General features: G+C 42.8%; 1 pseudogene; it reads right to left on the bottom strand.

Moving 5' to 3' along the window:
• Positions 1 to 10,923: 10,923 nt before the first annotated feature.
• Positions 10,924 to 13,995, bottom strand: LOC120290953 (annotated as a pseudogene).
• Positions 13,996 to 14,475: the final 480 nt, after the last annotated feature.

Below are 14,475 nucleotides of genomic sequence, written 5' to 3'. Positions count from 1 at the left end.
ATTAGGCCGAGTGCATCGAGGAAAATTCGAAGTTGTGATACTTGTTTGGGAATGGTGTCTCATAATTGCCAATCATAGAGTTATCCTACTCTCGAGGTACCCACTCAATTGGGAATATACGTCCCATCCCAAAAGATTTATTGCCTTTTCGGGCCAACCCACATAGAAATTCATGGGGATAAGTACACTAATGGTGTCATAAGTTGTGTACGGCGCTCACTTTGGTGCCAAAAGTTTCCGTCGAATCACTTAAGTGCCAAAAAATTTAAAAAACGCTCACTTTGGTGCCAACTCCGATCCGGTTGGCCGGAAATTCGACGTGGCACTTTTTTATTAATTTTTTAAGCTGATGTGGCTCACCGGAGAACATAGTCAGCATCCTAACACCAAAACGACGCCATTTGGTGTCTCCCCCAATTCAAAACCCTAATCTCCGGCCGTCGCCGTCCTCGACGGTCCTTGCGCTCGGCAGCCACGGCTTCGACCCGACCTCGACCCCAACCCCGACGATGGCCACTCAACGGCAGCGGCTCGACCTCAACCCCGACCCCGACCCCGACGATGGCCACTTGGCGACCGCAGCCCGATCCCGACCCCGACCCCGACCGCGACGATGGCCACTCGACGGCCGCGGCTCGACACCCGACCCCGACCGTGACGATGGCCACTCGACGGCCGCGGCTCAAACCCCAACCCCGACCCCGACGATGGCCACTCGACGGCCGCAGCTTCGACCCCGACCCCAACCTCGATGATGGCCACTCGGCGGCCGCAGCTTCGACCCCGACCCCGACCCCAACCCCGACGACGGCCACTCGGCGGCCAAGTCGAAACCCTAATTTCAATCCCCAATGGGTTAAATGGCGTCATTTTTGTAAGGCCATCCATGTAGGACGACAAAACGACGTCGTTTAAGGCCTTGTCGATTTAAAAAAAAAACCACGTAATTATTTTGGCCGGAATCTTTCGCCAATGGCACCAAAGTGAGCGTTTTTCCTCCGATTTGGCACTTAAGTGATCCGACGGAAACTTTTAGCACCAAAGTGAGCGCCATACACAACTTATGGCACCATTAGTGTACTTATCCCGAAATTCATGCTCGATAGGTCAACCTCTTCCAAAAGCCAAGCCAAAGAGGTTGGTCGGGCATCATTGTGGGCCTATGCAGAGATGAGTAGCCTTTAACTTTTTTTTTTAAAGGCAAATTAACTTTTTTATACATGGGGAGCCCTAAAATGATATACATTCATTTAATTAAAGTAATATGACAGACTATATCAATCACAATGCATATATATTGTATGAATGTGTGTTGATGCCTAAATTTTGGTGACCTTTTTAGTCATTTATCGCATTAAAAAATTATGGGTTAATTTTATCTCTAAAAAAAATATTAATTGCATAGCATATAGATTTACGTGTATTTATTTTTAATTTATATTTTTTGCATTTATTTATTGGACTAGTGGTAAATGGGTTCAAATTAATGGTTTTGAGTTTTAACTTAACAGACCGAACTAAGCCCACGAAGCGAGCAATTTGGCCTAAGCTCATATTTGAAAAAATCCTATAGCAATTTTTGAAAAAAATCAATAGAAAATATATATTTTTTTTTTGCAAAGGAAATCTAGAAGAGATGTGGAAAATAAAAAACGATATTGTGTACGGAAAAGAAATTTTCGCGAATATTGATTTGAAAAGGAAATTAAAATCCTAATCTTTAGCCTATAAAAAGTTACTCGGTTTTGGGGGAGACGACGCATCGAATATACGGCCGTACGAGGGGGCTTCTTCTGGTGAAAAAAAAGTGAAAAGTGAAAAGAGAGAAAAAAAGAGAGGAGAGCTTCAGTTTGCGGCAGAGGTAAAGAGGAAAAAGTCAAAAGAAGGTAGAGAGAGAGAGAGAGAGAGAGAGTGTGTGTGTGTGTGTGTGTGTGTGTGTGTATGAAGAGATGGGTAGGAGGAGAGAGAGGAAAAATTAAAAAAAGGAAAAACCAGAAGCCAAAGTTTAATTGGCAGGGGGATTGGACGTTTACTGTTCATCCTCTTCCCCTCGCACTCGCCAAAATTTGATGCCCGCAGACCGACAGCTCCTCCTCACCAACACTGCCAACCAAACTTTTCCACGAGCCCAACCCTTCGAGCAGCACCAGAGCTCGACAGACAGCCCTCTGCTCCGACGACCCGTGCTACGCCGACGCCACCGAGCTACGCTGCTCCGAGATTCCGTCACGCCCGAGTTGCTCGCCGTGCCGCGACCCGATTCCTTTGCTCGTCGGACCCCGATGTAGAGTTTTTCTAATTGTGGACTACATTAATTGATATTGTAATTTACCATTTAACGTTTACCGTTTTACAGGATTTGGTCTAAGGTGAGATAGAAGGTTTCTTAATTAGTCTAATATGGGCTGGCTAGTGTGGGCCGAGTTGAGCCTAGCACGTAATGAGAGGGACTGGTTGGAAACTCTATAAATAGTGCTCAAGTCTCTCATCTAACCCTAATTCTCACATATATCCTCACCTAAGGGGCGTTTACCTAACGCTACACGTGAGGGGGGCCGCCTCATTGAACCAAAGTGATACGGAGAGCAATAGAGGAGAAGGGCTTGCGCGTGAAATATTGTGTTTCCGCTTCCGCTTCAAGAACAATGGATCCCAAAACAGGTGCGCTAATCTTTCTACTCATTATGCATGTTCTTGTTCTAGTTATGGAGATCTTGGGGTTACGCAATTTGTGTTTAACATGTGGTATCAGAGCCTCCATAACCCTAGAACACGAACGCGAAGGATTTTGCCCTAATTTGAGATTTTCGAGATTTTTTGTTCAATAAAAATTAAATTAAATTATATATTCGGATTGGGCTCGACGAGACGAAGAAAGCCATAGGCGGTGCGTTGCCGGAGGAGGCCACACGTGCCCCCATGCGCGGCCACGCGCCGCGCACTCAGGTGGCGCGTGCGGGCGCGTGGAGGCTCCGATTCACGCGTGGCCGACGGCGATGGACTCGTATGATTATTCCCTACATCATGGTGTATTTATTTTGCATGTTTGATGATTTTATGGATATGAAAATACATGCAAAGCCCTAAATATGTGAATTTTTAGTGTATTTTTGCGTATTTTTCTTGTATTCTCTGTATTTTTGGAAATACATGTGTTGGGTTATTGATATGTTATCACATAAACATTATAAAAGTGTGATTCATTAATAAAAATTAAAATTTATTGTATTTTATTAATGAATAAGGCAGTGTAATTAGCATAGCATGTGATTTGAGTGATATGATGCCCCTATCACTAAAGTTAAATCACATGTATATGGTGTATGTGAGATGTAAAAATTATATCCATGGTATGAGAGAATTTCAAGGATTCAATTGAGTTGTGACCGCCAAAGTGGCACACTTGATTGGGTTTGAGAAATTTCGATCTCATATATTGATTGGGATGTCTCCTGGTTTAATGCATAGTTATACTCCCAAAGGAGGTGATTGTGTATTAGTTCATGGAGGGATACATGATAGTGTGGTGGAGGAGTGACCGATCCTAATGGTTCATATGCCCAAAGGTGATGAATTCACGAAGATTGGAATATATTCTCATAACCCTTTTCATGTGGGGAGTGTACAATTGCATGTCATGTATTCTGCCCAAAGGTGATTATGTGATTTTGCATGTAACTCTCTGGATGTGTACTTGTACGTCAAGTTACACAATGCTCACATGATGCTAATTATATATACTGCTTGTTTTTCAATCACCTTTTCTGTAAATGGTAACTCTGTCACCATTGAGGTTCTTGCTGGTTCGAATTTTAAGAGATAGAGAGAGGATTTTCTGTTTGTTATGGAGATGGCAAATGTTCATATGGCTCTTACTACTGATCGGCCGGCAGATTTGACTACCGAGAGTACAGAGGCTCAAAAAGCAAATTTTGCTGCATGGGAAAAGAGCAATAGAATTTGCTTGCTGTTCATGAAGCGTTCCATTCAAGAACACTTGAAAAGTGGTTTGCTTGCAGACTGCAATGCTAGGCAGATGATGGAAGCTTTGATGGCTAGGAACCGTGTCTCACCTAATGTTGAGATAGGAACACACATGCAAACACTTTTTACTATGACGTATGATGGTTCTGGTGGAGTTAGAGATTATGTTCTGAGGATGGTTGATTTACAAACAAAACTTCAGGCTCTCAATGTTGAAATTCCTACTGCTTGCATTGTCCATCAAGCTCTAAATACTCTTCCTCTTGATTTTGGGATTATCAAGACCAATTATAGTTCCCAATATGAAACCTGGTCTGTTAATGACCTGATTGCAAGGTTGGTGGCAGAGGAAGAGAAATTGAAGAAAGATAAATGACATATTGCTCTTTATGCTTCTAGTTCTGCTAGTGACAAGGGTAAGAAGTTGAAGAACTATACTCACAAAGGCAATTCAGAAGTTGCTGGTCCTTCCAACAACAAAGGAAATTCTGAAGGTGCAGGTCCTTCTAACACTCTGGGTCCTAAGAAAGCATTCACCAAGAAGGATGGTGTTCTTTGCTACTTTTGTAGGGAGAGAGGACACGTGAAGAAACGTTGCAGCAAGTTTAAGGCTTGGTTGTCTAAGAGAAATAAGAGAGAGCCTAAAGGTAATGATTCTTTGGCATTTGTTTATGAATCCAATCTATCTGAAGTTCCGACCAATTCCTGGTGGCTAGATAGTGGTGCAACTAATCATGTTGCATTTACCATTCAGGGGTTCATAAACCGAATGACGCCAAATCGGGATGAATCAAAGCTCACTGTTGGAAATAGCGTTGGAGTTGACGTTGAGTTCGTGGGAGATGTTATTTTGATTTTAGATTCTGGTTTTTCGGACGGTGTTAAGAAACACTTTTTACATACCTTCTTTTAGGCGGAATTTAGTTTCGTGTCTTGTTTGGACATGTGTGGATACTCTTTTGAAATAAAGAGTAATACTATTTCCATGTTTTATGATTCAAATAAGATTGGGTGTTGCAATTTATCCAATGGATTATATCGATTGAGCTTATCTCCCAACGACATATACGTTGCTTATTCCCCTGAAAATGTTGTTTCCAAAAGGCCTCTACCTAAGGAACAGTCTTATGCATTGTGGCATAAATATCTTGGTCACATCTCTAAAGATAGAGTAGAAAGGCTTATAAATGCTGATATCTTGCCTACTCTTAAAGATGATCAAGAGACTTGCATAGACTGTTGCAGAGGTAAGATGACTAAGATAAAGAAGAAATCTGTTGTACGAAGTTCAAACTTGTTGGAGGTTATTCACACTGATATTAGTGGACCATACACGGCTACTTTGTGCAAAAAATTTTATTTCATCACATTTATTGACGACTATTCCCGATATGGATACTTATACTTGATTAAAGAAAAGTCCGAGTCTTTTGATAAATTCAAGATTTTTCGGAATGAAGTGGAGAAACAGTTGGGAAAAGTTATTAAGATTGTCAAATCTTATCGTGGTGGTGAGTATTTTGGTAGGCACAGTGATGCTGGCCAACTTAAAGGGCGGTTTGCTAAATACTTAGAGGATTCTGGGATAATAGGTCAGTTTACTATGCCCAAAAGTCCTGAACAAAATGGTGTAGCTGAAAGGCGGAATCGTACTCTTATGGACATGATGAGAAGTATGATTAGTATGACCAATTTACCTAATTTTCTGTGGGGAGAAGCTTTGAAAACAGCTCTTTATATTCATCACATTCCTACTAAAGCGGTTCTATTGACTCCTTTTGAGTTGTGGACTGGACGTAAACCTAGCTTGAATCATCTTAAAGTTTGGGGATGTCCAACAGAAGTGAAGTTATATAATCCAACATTGAGTAAGCTGGATTCCAAAACTACTCGGTGTTACTCCGTGTCTTACCCAGATCATTCAAAAGGGTATCGGTTTTATAACCCTAATGGAGGTACAAAAATTGTGGAATCTCATACTGCAAAATTTCTAGAATTTGATGTAGCTGAAAATGGTAGCTGCTCACAAGCTATCGAAGATGATAGTATGGTGGGGATTACTGGATCCTTGTCTCATCCTGTGCAGACAATTATGGAGCCTCTTGCGCCACAAACTGAGCCTGTTGTGGCACATGATCCTATTGTTGAGACAGTTCCTGATGAAATTCCTCAAGCCCCTCAAATTCAGATTGAGGTTGAAGTAGCTCCACTCAGAAGATCAACTGGAGAAAGACGTTCAGCTATACCACCAAACTATTTAGTTTACCTAGGAGAGCATGATTATGATATAGGCTGTGTTGTTGATCCCGTAACTTATACTGATGCCATCTCATGTCCTCAATCAGATTTATGGTTAGATGCGATGAAAGATGAGATGCAATCTATGAAACATAATGGTATTTGGGAGCTTGTTGAATTGCCTGAAGGTTGTAAACCTATTGGTTGCAAATGGGTATTCAAGAATAAAAGGGATTCCAAAGGAAAGATTGAAAAGTTTAAAGCCAGACTGGTAGCTAAGGGTTTCACTCAAAGAGAATGAATAGATTATGAAGCAACATTTTCTCCAGTTTCTTCTAAAGATTCCTTTAGAGTGATCTTGGCATTGGTAGCTTATTATGATATGGAGTTACACCAGATGGATGTTAAGACTGCTTTTCTAAAGTGAGACCTTGATGAGGAGGTTTATATGGTACAGCCTGAAGGTTTTGTCAAGTAAGCTTGTTTGTAGATTGAAAAAGTCTATTTATGGCCTTAAGCAAGCTTCTAGACAGTGATATTTCAAGTTTCATAGTGTTGTTACTTCATTTGGATTTATTGAGAACAAAGTAGATCAGTGTATATATACCAAGGTCAGTGGGAGGAAATATATTTTTCTCATACTTTATGTAGATGATATCTTACTTGCTAGTAGTGACATTGGTTTACTACATGAGACAAAGCGGATGTTATCGAAAAATTTTGATATGAAAGACCTTGGTGAGATGTCTTTTGTTCTTGGCATTGAGATCCATAGGGATCGCTCACGCCGTTCATTGGGTTTATCTTAGAGGGCGTATATTGATCGCGTTTTAGAAAGATTCAATATGCAGGATTGCAAACCAGGAATTGCTCTTGTTGTTAAGGGTGATAAATTGAGTCTTTCACAATGCCCTAATTCAGATTTTGAGAAAGCTCAAATGAAGGATGTACCTTATGCTAGTGTGCTTGGAAGCAACATGTATGCTCAAGTTTGCACTAGGCCAAATATTGCTTTTGCAATAGGGCTTCTAGGCAGATATCAGTCAAATCCAGGACACGATCACTGGGTTGCTGCCAAGAAGGTTTTAAGGTACTTAAAGAGAACAAAAGATTATATGCTGATGTATAGACATGTTCCAGACTTGCAACTAGCAGGCTATTCAGATGCAGATTTTGCTGGTTATCAAGATGATAAGAAGTCAACGACAGGATATATATTTATGTTGGCAGGAGGTGCAGTATCATGGAAGAGCGAAAAACAGAAATCTATATCTTCTTCTACCATGTAAGCGGAGTTTGTAGCATGTTTTTCAACTGCTACTCAAGCTATTTGGCTCCGAAACCTCATTAGAGAGTTATCAGTTTTTAATTTTGTGGATAGACCCATACAACTATATTGTGACAATAACTCTGCAGTGTTGTTTATTAATAACAATAGAATTCTCAAGGGGTCTAAACACATGGAGGTTAAGTTTTTGACTATAAGGGAATTAGTGCATAATGGTAACATTGCAGTAGATTATATTCCTACAGATGATATGATTGTAGATCCACTAACTAAAGGCCTACGCCCGTGTGTTTTTGATCGACATGTCATTAGTATGGGCCTAGGAGCATCTTGGGATGTTGTTATTTAGTGGGAGCTATGTTTTATTTTTCCTTGAATAAAGTTTACATATGTTTTGTTACAATTTAGTAACACTTTGATATATATATATGTCAACTTTTGCATTCAATAAAATATTTTTGAATGGATTGTTATTATGTTGAATATATATATATATATTGTTGAAAGTCTCAAATGTATTGCTTAAACCTTGAGTGAAGGTTAGGGGCATCCGAGCATCCGGTTATTAGCCTTGTGCATATGTCTTGTGATACATAAAGAAAGGTTAACCGTAAGGACAAGACATATGTCGGTTCATTGGAACCATAAAGCATTCTCTAGTGGCACAAGTTTTTGTGACGCCTAAAGTTAAGAGAATGGTGACTGACAAATGGGATCTCTCTATGAAAGATGTTATCCATTTGCCACACTACCATATTGAATCCATATCAATAAATTTGAGAACATTCATGACCATGGAATGCTCTGTGTGTATACATGCAGTTACCGACATGATTCGGTGTTTAAGACTTTATGGGATAGGATTGACTATTAAGAATTATCTCTGGACCAATGTGCGCACATACAGTACGATTTCAATTAATATGGTCCAAGTGGGAGAATGTAAAAGTTTTTCTAATTGTGGATTACATTAATTGATCTTGTAATTTACCGTTTAACGTTTACCGTTTTACGGGGTTTGGTCTAAGGTGAGATAGAAGATTTCTTAATTAGTCTAATATGGGCTGGCTAGTGTGGGCTGAGTTGAGCCTGGCCCGTAATGAGAGGGACTGGCTGGAAACTCTATAAATAGTGCTCAAGTCTCTCATCTAACTCTAATTCTCACATGTATCCTCACCTAAGGGGCGTTTACCTAACGCTACACGTGAGGGGGCCGCCTCATTGAGCCAGTGATACGGAGGGCAATAAAGGAGAAGGACTTGTGCGTGGAACATTGTGTTTCTGCTTCCGCTTCAAAAACAATGGATCCCAAAACAGGTGCGTTAATCTTTCTACTCAATTATGCATGTTCTTGTTCTAGTTATGGAGATCTTGGGGTTACGCAATTTGCATCTAACACCCGAGTCGACCCGCCGGCTCATGACCCAACATCTCCATCCCTGCGCGTCTGCCCGAGCCCCAGATCCGGAGTCCCCGCGTCTGCCGATTGCAAGCTCAGCCTCGGAAACCAAGCCACCGGTCACTGCCTTTCGCCTGTCTTGCTGCGAAACGCAGCCCCACCACGCACCACCGCCGCCCTACTGATCCGACTGCGACGATCTCACATTTCCTCCTCACCGCGCTTCGCCGACGCTCCCCACAACAGCTCAACCCGCACACTCGTGCTCGCCTCACCGCGAGCCCACCGCCTCGCTCCGACCCGTGACACGCACAAGACTTCGCCCGCCGCTGATCCGCGCCCGCCGTCCATCACCAGCGAGATCCAAGCGTGCCATAATCTCTCCTCGACGACCCTCCGTCGCGACGCCTCCGCTTACTGTTGCCACTGCTGCTCTTCGCCCCACGAGCGACGCCGCCTTCCACCGTGCTCCGCCGTCGCCGACAAAGACCGTTGGTCCCCCTTTTCAAGTCTTCCTTAGGTGGTTTTTTTTTTAAAAAATTCTTTTATTTTATGTTATTTTATTGTTTTTTTAAGTTTTGTTAAATTAGAACATGGTATGTCAATATTCATTTCATGAATCTTGTAGGCATTATTTGCAGAATTTTGTCCAAAATTATTGTAATTATTAATTTGATCCATAAGACGTTGGATCTTTTTAATTATATTAATTTTTTAGCATTTTGATGGTCTTTTAATTGTTAAGTCATTATAGTTATTAATTTGATCCGTAAAATTTCGGATACTTTATGTTGTGATGTTTAGAGTTAAAATAACTGTTAATTTAACCCGTGAGATAACAGATTATTTTTCAATTATTTTAATTCTCATTTGATGAATATCTTGATTGTTTAGGTATAATTGCTTATCTTGGAAAAACACTAAAAACATAAAAATTAAAAAAATCAAAAATCAAATCTTGCATTGGAACATGTCAATTTCGTAAATTATGATTGCATTTTTAGGATTACATTTTTAGATAATTTTTGGAATAGATTAGGATTGGTTTTAGATAATGTTTGCACATTTAGATAATCCCATTTTCCTTAAAAAAATAGTTTTCTAAGATAGGATAGGGTTTAAGTCAAATTAACCCCTAAAACATATTAGAATTTTTTTCATTTTTAGATAGTTTAATTAGGGTTTTTATTAATTCCGAATTTCAATAAAAATACAAAAATATTAGGTGCATGTCAATTAGTTTGCATATTAGGTTCATTTAATTAGAAATAGTTTGTTAGTAAAATTAGGCCATATAGTTTAAATGCATGATTTATGATAAAGTTCTACTTAAAAGAAAAATCCAAAAAATACTTGCTTTAGTGTGTAAAATTCATTTGGTGCAATTTTTTTTATTCAATGTTTAATAATGATTGAGTATCAGTATGATCATCCCATTGCATGATAATAATTTAGTTTAAAATAAATCTAAGCTGCATGCAAAAACATCTTTGAAAATTAAAAAGAAATAGTACCGAAAGGGCATTAGAGAAATCTAGTGTAAGTAGGAGTAAAATAATTCTCTCATTATTTACTTAAGTGTCTAATCGACCTACACTAAACCGATTAGTGGCGACTCCTAGATAATAATCATTTGCATGTTAAATATTTAAACCTTAATTCGCAAATTGATATGAGCTTGGGAGAGCCGAGCTAAGTTTAAAGACTTAGTAGTCCATTAGCCTAAACTTAGGTGGTGCACTCGAAATTTAGATCGCGACAATGTGTTTTCATGTTATATAAACGTGTTCCTTTTCATGAGCTTAAATATAATATTGACTCTTACTACGCAACCCACTCGAGTAGGATAAGTCCACACAAATTCCTAATGAGGGTAGCTCCCTTTAAGAAATACATGTTCATTCCAATACTACATTTGGTAGGGTCAAGTTGGGAGATACAATAAGATGTACCCGATAACAATTAGCTCACAATGCAGATCAAATGTCGCGATCCTTTATAAGAACGAAAAATGTAACGAAATGTATGTTGTATAATATTTTCCTTCACGCGTTTCAACATTGTTGTTACACTGATGAAGTTCCAAGTACAAATAGACATCCTGGTGGGGGGGTTTGCATAAGAAAGAACTGAACAAAAGTCATAAGAGACATTACAATTTTAACCGCAGTTTCTCGACCATGAAAAACTCCCTAAGTACACACCAAAAGTAGGGCAAATTAAATTATGAGGCAGTCTTCAGGATTTGGAAAAGTTCCTAACAGATGGGAAGCGGAGCACCATCCCAGTCCCTCAAGCACTCCAGCAAAGGATCGATCAGCTTGCCCTCGCACATGGCGGAGAACACCAGATCAAAGTCCTCGCCCGGCGAGCCGACCTTCTCCCCCGTGAGCAAACCGGTCCCGAGCTCTTCCCTCACGAACCTGTACAATGGGTACGACCTGCACCCCTGATCTTGTTAGCGATCGCCGAGTTCCCGCTCTCGAACTGAGCTCTCGCGTTCTCGACCTCCTTCGGGAGGAGTGCCTTGAGCTGCTCCTCGAAAGCCCCAATCTTCTGGAAGATGGAGGTGCTGGGGTTCTTCTCCCGGTCGACATCGTCCAGCGCATGGTCCACGAGGACCTGCCTCAGCGTCTGCATCAGGGGGTACGTGGCGCTGCAGGGGTCATCAATGTAGGCGAAGACGTGCTCCCGGTCGACCACCTTGATCAGGTCTTTCTCGCTGAACCGCGACGGGTGGAGCTCGCCGTTGGACCCGACGTAGAGGACCTTCTTGGCCACTTGGTTCACCGTGCTCTTGACCACGCTCTTGAGGTTCTCTTCCAGGTGCCTCAGGTCGATGGCCTGGCACAGGGCGACCAGGAAGGTGGAGGACATGAGCTTCAGCACGTCGACGGCCTCGGCAGTCTTCCTCGACGAGATCAGGCCCAAGGAGTTCACGTCCTGGTTGTGTTGCTCCGCACTCTCGACATGGTTGGTCACAGGGTTGGCAAGGAACTGCAGCTCCGAGCAGTATGAGGCCATGGCGATCTCGGCTCCCTTGAAGCCATAATCCAGGCTCGGGTTCCGTCCCCCGGACAGGTTAGAGGGCAGCCCGTTGTTGTAGAAGTCGTTAACGAGCTCGAGAACTGCGCAAACATGAGCTTGCCGATGGAGGCGATGGCGAGACGGGTGTTGTCCATGGAAACGCCAATCGGGGTCCCCTGGAAGTTCCCTCCATGGAGAGCCTTGTTCCTGGAGACGTCGATCAGCGGGTTGTCGTTGACAGAGTTGATCTCCCTCTCGATCATTTTGGTGGCGGCCCTGATCACTTCGATCTGGGGGCCGAGCCACTGCGGGGACGTGCGGAGCGCGTATCGGTCCTGCTTCGGCTTCTGGAGAGGGTCCATCTCGTGGAGCTTTTGAGCGTCCTTCACGTAGGAGCTCCCATCCAAGATGTGCTCCATTATAGCTGCAGCTTCAATTTGTCCGGGATGGTGCTTGAGCTTGTGGGTCAAGTGGTCGGTGAACTCCGGCTTCCCTTGCATCACCTCGGCGAAGATGGCCGACAGAACCTCTGAGAGGACGGCCAGGATGTTCGCCTCGAACAGGACAATGGAAGCGAGCCCAGACCCGACTGCCGTGCCATTCACGATCGCGAGGCCCTCTTTGGGCTGCAGGTCAAAGAACCCGTGCTTGATCCCGGCAAGGCGGAAGGCCTCGACGGCGTTCAGGGACTCGCCATTTGGCCCGACCGCCTTCGAGTTGGGCCTGCCCGTCAGAAGCCCGGCGATGTAGGACAAGGGGACCAGGTCGCCCGAGGCCGTGACGGTACCCCTGAGAGGCAGGCACGGGGTGATGTTGCGGTTGAGGAGCTTGGCCATGGTCTCTAGGATCTCAAACCGGATGCCTGAGTAGCCCTGGAGGAGGGTGTTGATCCTCACGAGCATGGCGGCCCGGGTCGCCGAGTGGGGCAGCATGTGGCACGACTCGGTCCCGTTGCCGAATATGCCGGCGTTCAAGAACCTGGCTCAATGGGAAAATTTCGTCAACCACATATTATTAATTATAGCAAAGGAAATGTGAATATCGATTTAGACACTTATTTAATTATAGCAAAGGTAAGTCTCATTAATTGAAAAAATGAGAAATTAGGTATTCAAAAAGTAATTATTACGGGTCGTCTTCAAAATTAATTAATCTTCTCCCATATTATTTTTGGTTACCTAATATTAAAAAAATATAGAGAAATTGATTTCGTCCTTTGGATTGATACTTGCACGTTTGGGTATATATCTTTTATGGAAAGGAAGCTTGGCCAGCACTTGGCAGCCCTTCACGAGGGACCATTTATACCGCAGATGACAGGTGTTAATTTTAAATTAAAACAAAGGATTTTACTTGATTTTTTTTTTTTAAATATGCACTTCTTGATAATTACAATTCCCGAATAACGTATTATGGCACCCATCTCCTAAAATCAGCATATTTTTTTCATTATCGATTGCTTGACAAGTATTTTCAATATATCTGCGAATATTTGTTAATAAAAACAACCGAATGAGGATTTAAAGAAATATATCGAAGTAGCACTTTTCCTTTTTTTTTACCTTATGAGCTCCGTCTGCAGAGCACCACCTTGCTTGGTCCGCCTATGCGAGGTGGCGCCGAAGCCGGTGGTGACCCCGTAGCTGTCCGTGCCGTTTCTCATGCTCTCCATCACCCAGTCGCTGCTGGCCTTGACTGCCGCCCGGGCCGCCTCCGACAGCTCGACCGCTGCGCCGGCCTCCCGCCCCGCGATGGCCGCCACCTGTGCGATGGTCAGCGTCTCACCGCCGAGGCGGACCACAGGCCGCCGGGACTCCTCGACCATCCTTTTCACCTCATCGAGGTGGCTCCCCGTGAGGGCCGCGGCAGCCGCGCCCCAGTTGAGTGGGTCACCGCCTGCCCCGCGCAGAGCCCGAGGGAGCCCTCGCCGTTGCACGCTGCCGTGTCCATGTCCATCTTCGCGCTCGTGTGAATGCGAACGTCTAGAGCGGCCGAGAGCCCGAGAAGAGGAGTCGAAATCGAGCGAGGAGCGAGCGAGCGCGAGAGAGAGGAAGAGCGCGGTGGCGTTTTTTGTGTGTGTTTTGCTCTGAAGGAAATTCACATGCGCTAAAGAAGCTAGTGAATTTCCTGAGTCTGTTCACCTACAAATCGGACGTTTAAATAGAGGAGAGGCCCGCCCGCCATTGAGTGTCGAGTAGGTTAGGCCGACGGGTTAGTCGACGGGTCAAAGATGGTTTCCAAATTGAAATTCCCGACCGGGTGGAGATTTTGAATAGTTTATATTTCGCATGATGCTCGATGTTAGCGAGGGACAAGCGTGCCGAAGAATTTATGTTTTTCACTAGTAAACTAAATTTATTATCTAAGTGATGTAATTTATTAATAAGACGAGCTTGTTTATTTGCAAATAATTAAAAGAAAAATCTATTCCCTTTTTTTCCATCGTAATTTAAAATACTTAGATTCCAAAAAAAAAAAAAAAATCATAGATATAATGTGAAAGTCTCGAACACTTCAAATTAAAAAAAAAAAATCAACA

This window comes from Eucalyptus grandis, chromosome 2, assembly GCF_016545825.1.
Source record: "Eucalyptus grandis isolate ANBG69807.140 chromosome 2, ASM1654582v1, whole genome shotgun sequence".
Lineage (NCBI taxonomy): Eukaryota > Viridiplantae > Streptophyta > Magnoliopsida > Myrtales > Myrtaceae > Eucalyptus > Eucalyptus grandis.
This window is presented reverse-complemented; position numbering and strand designations above follow the sequence as displayed.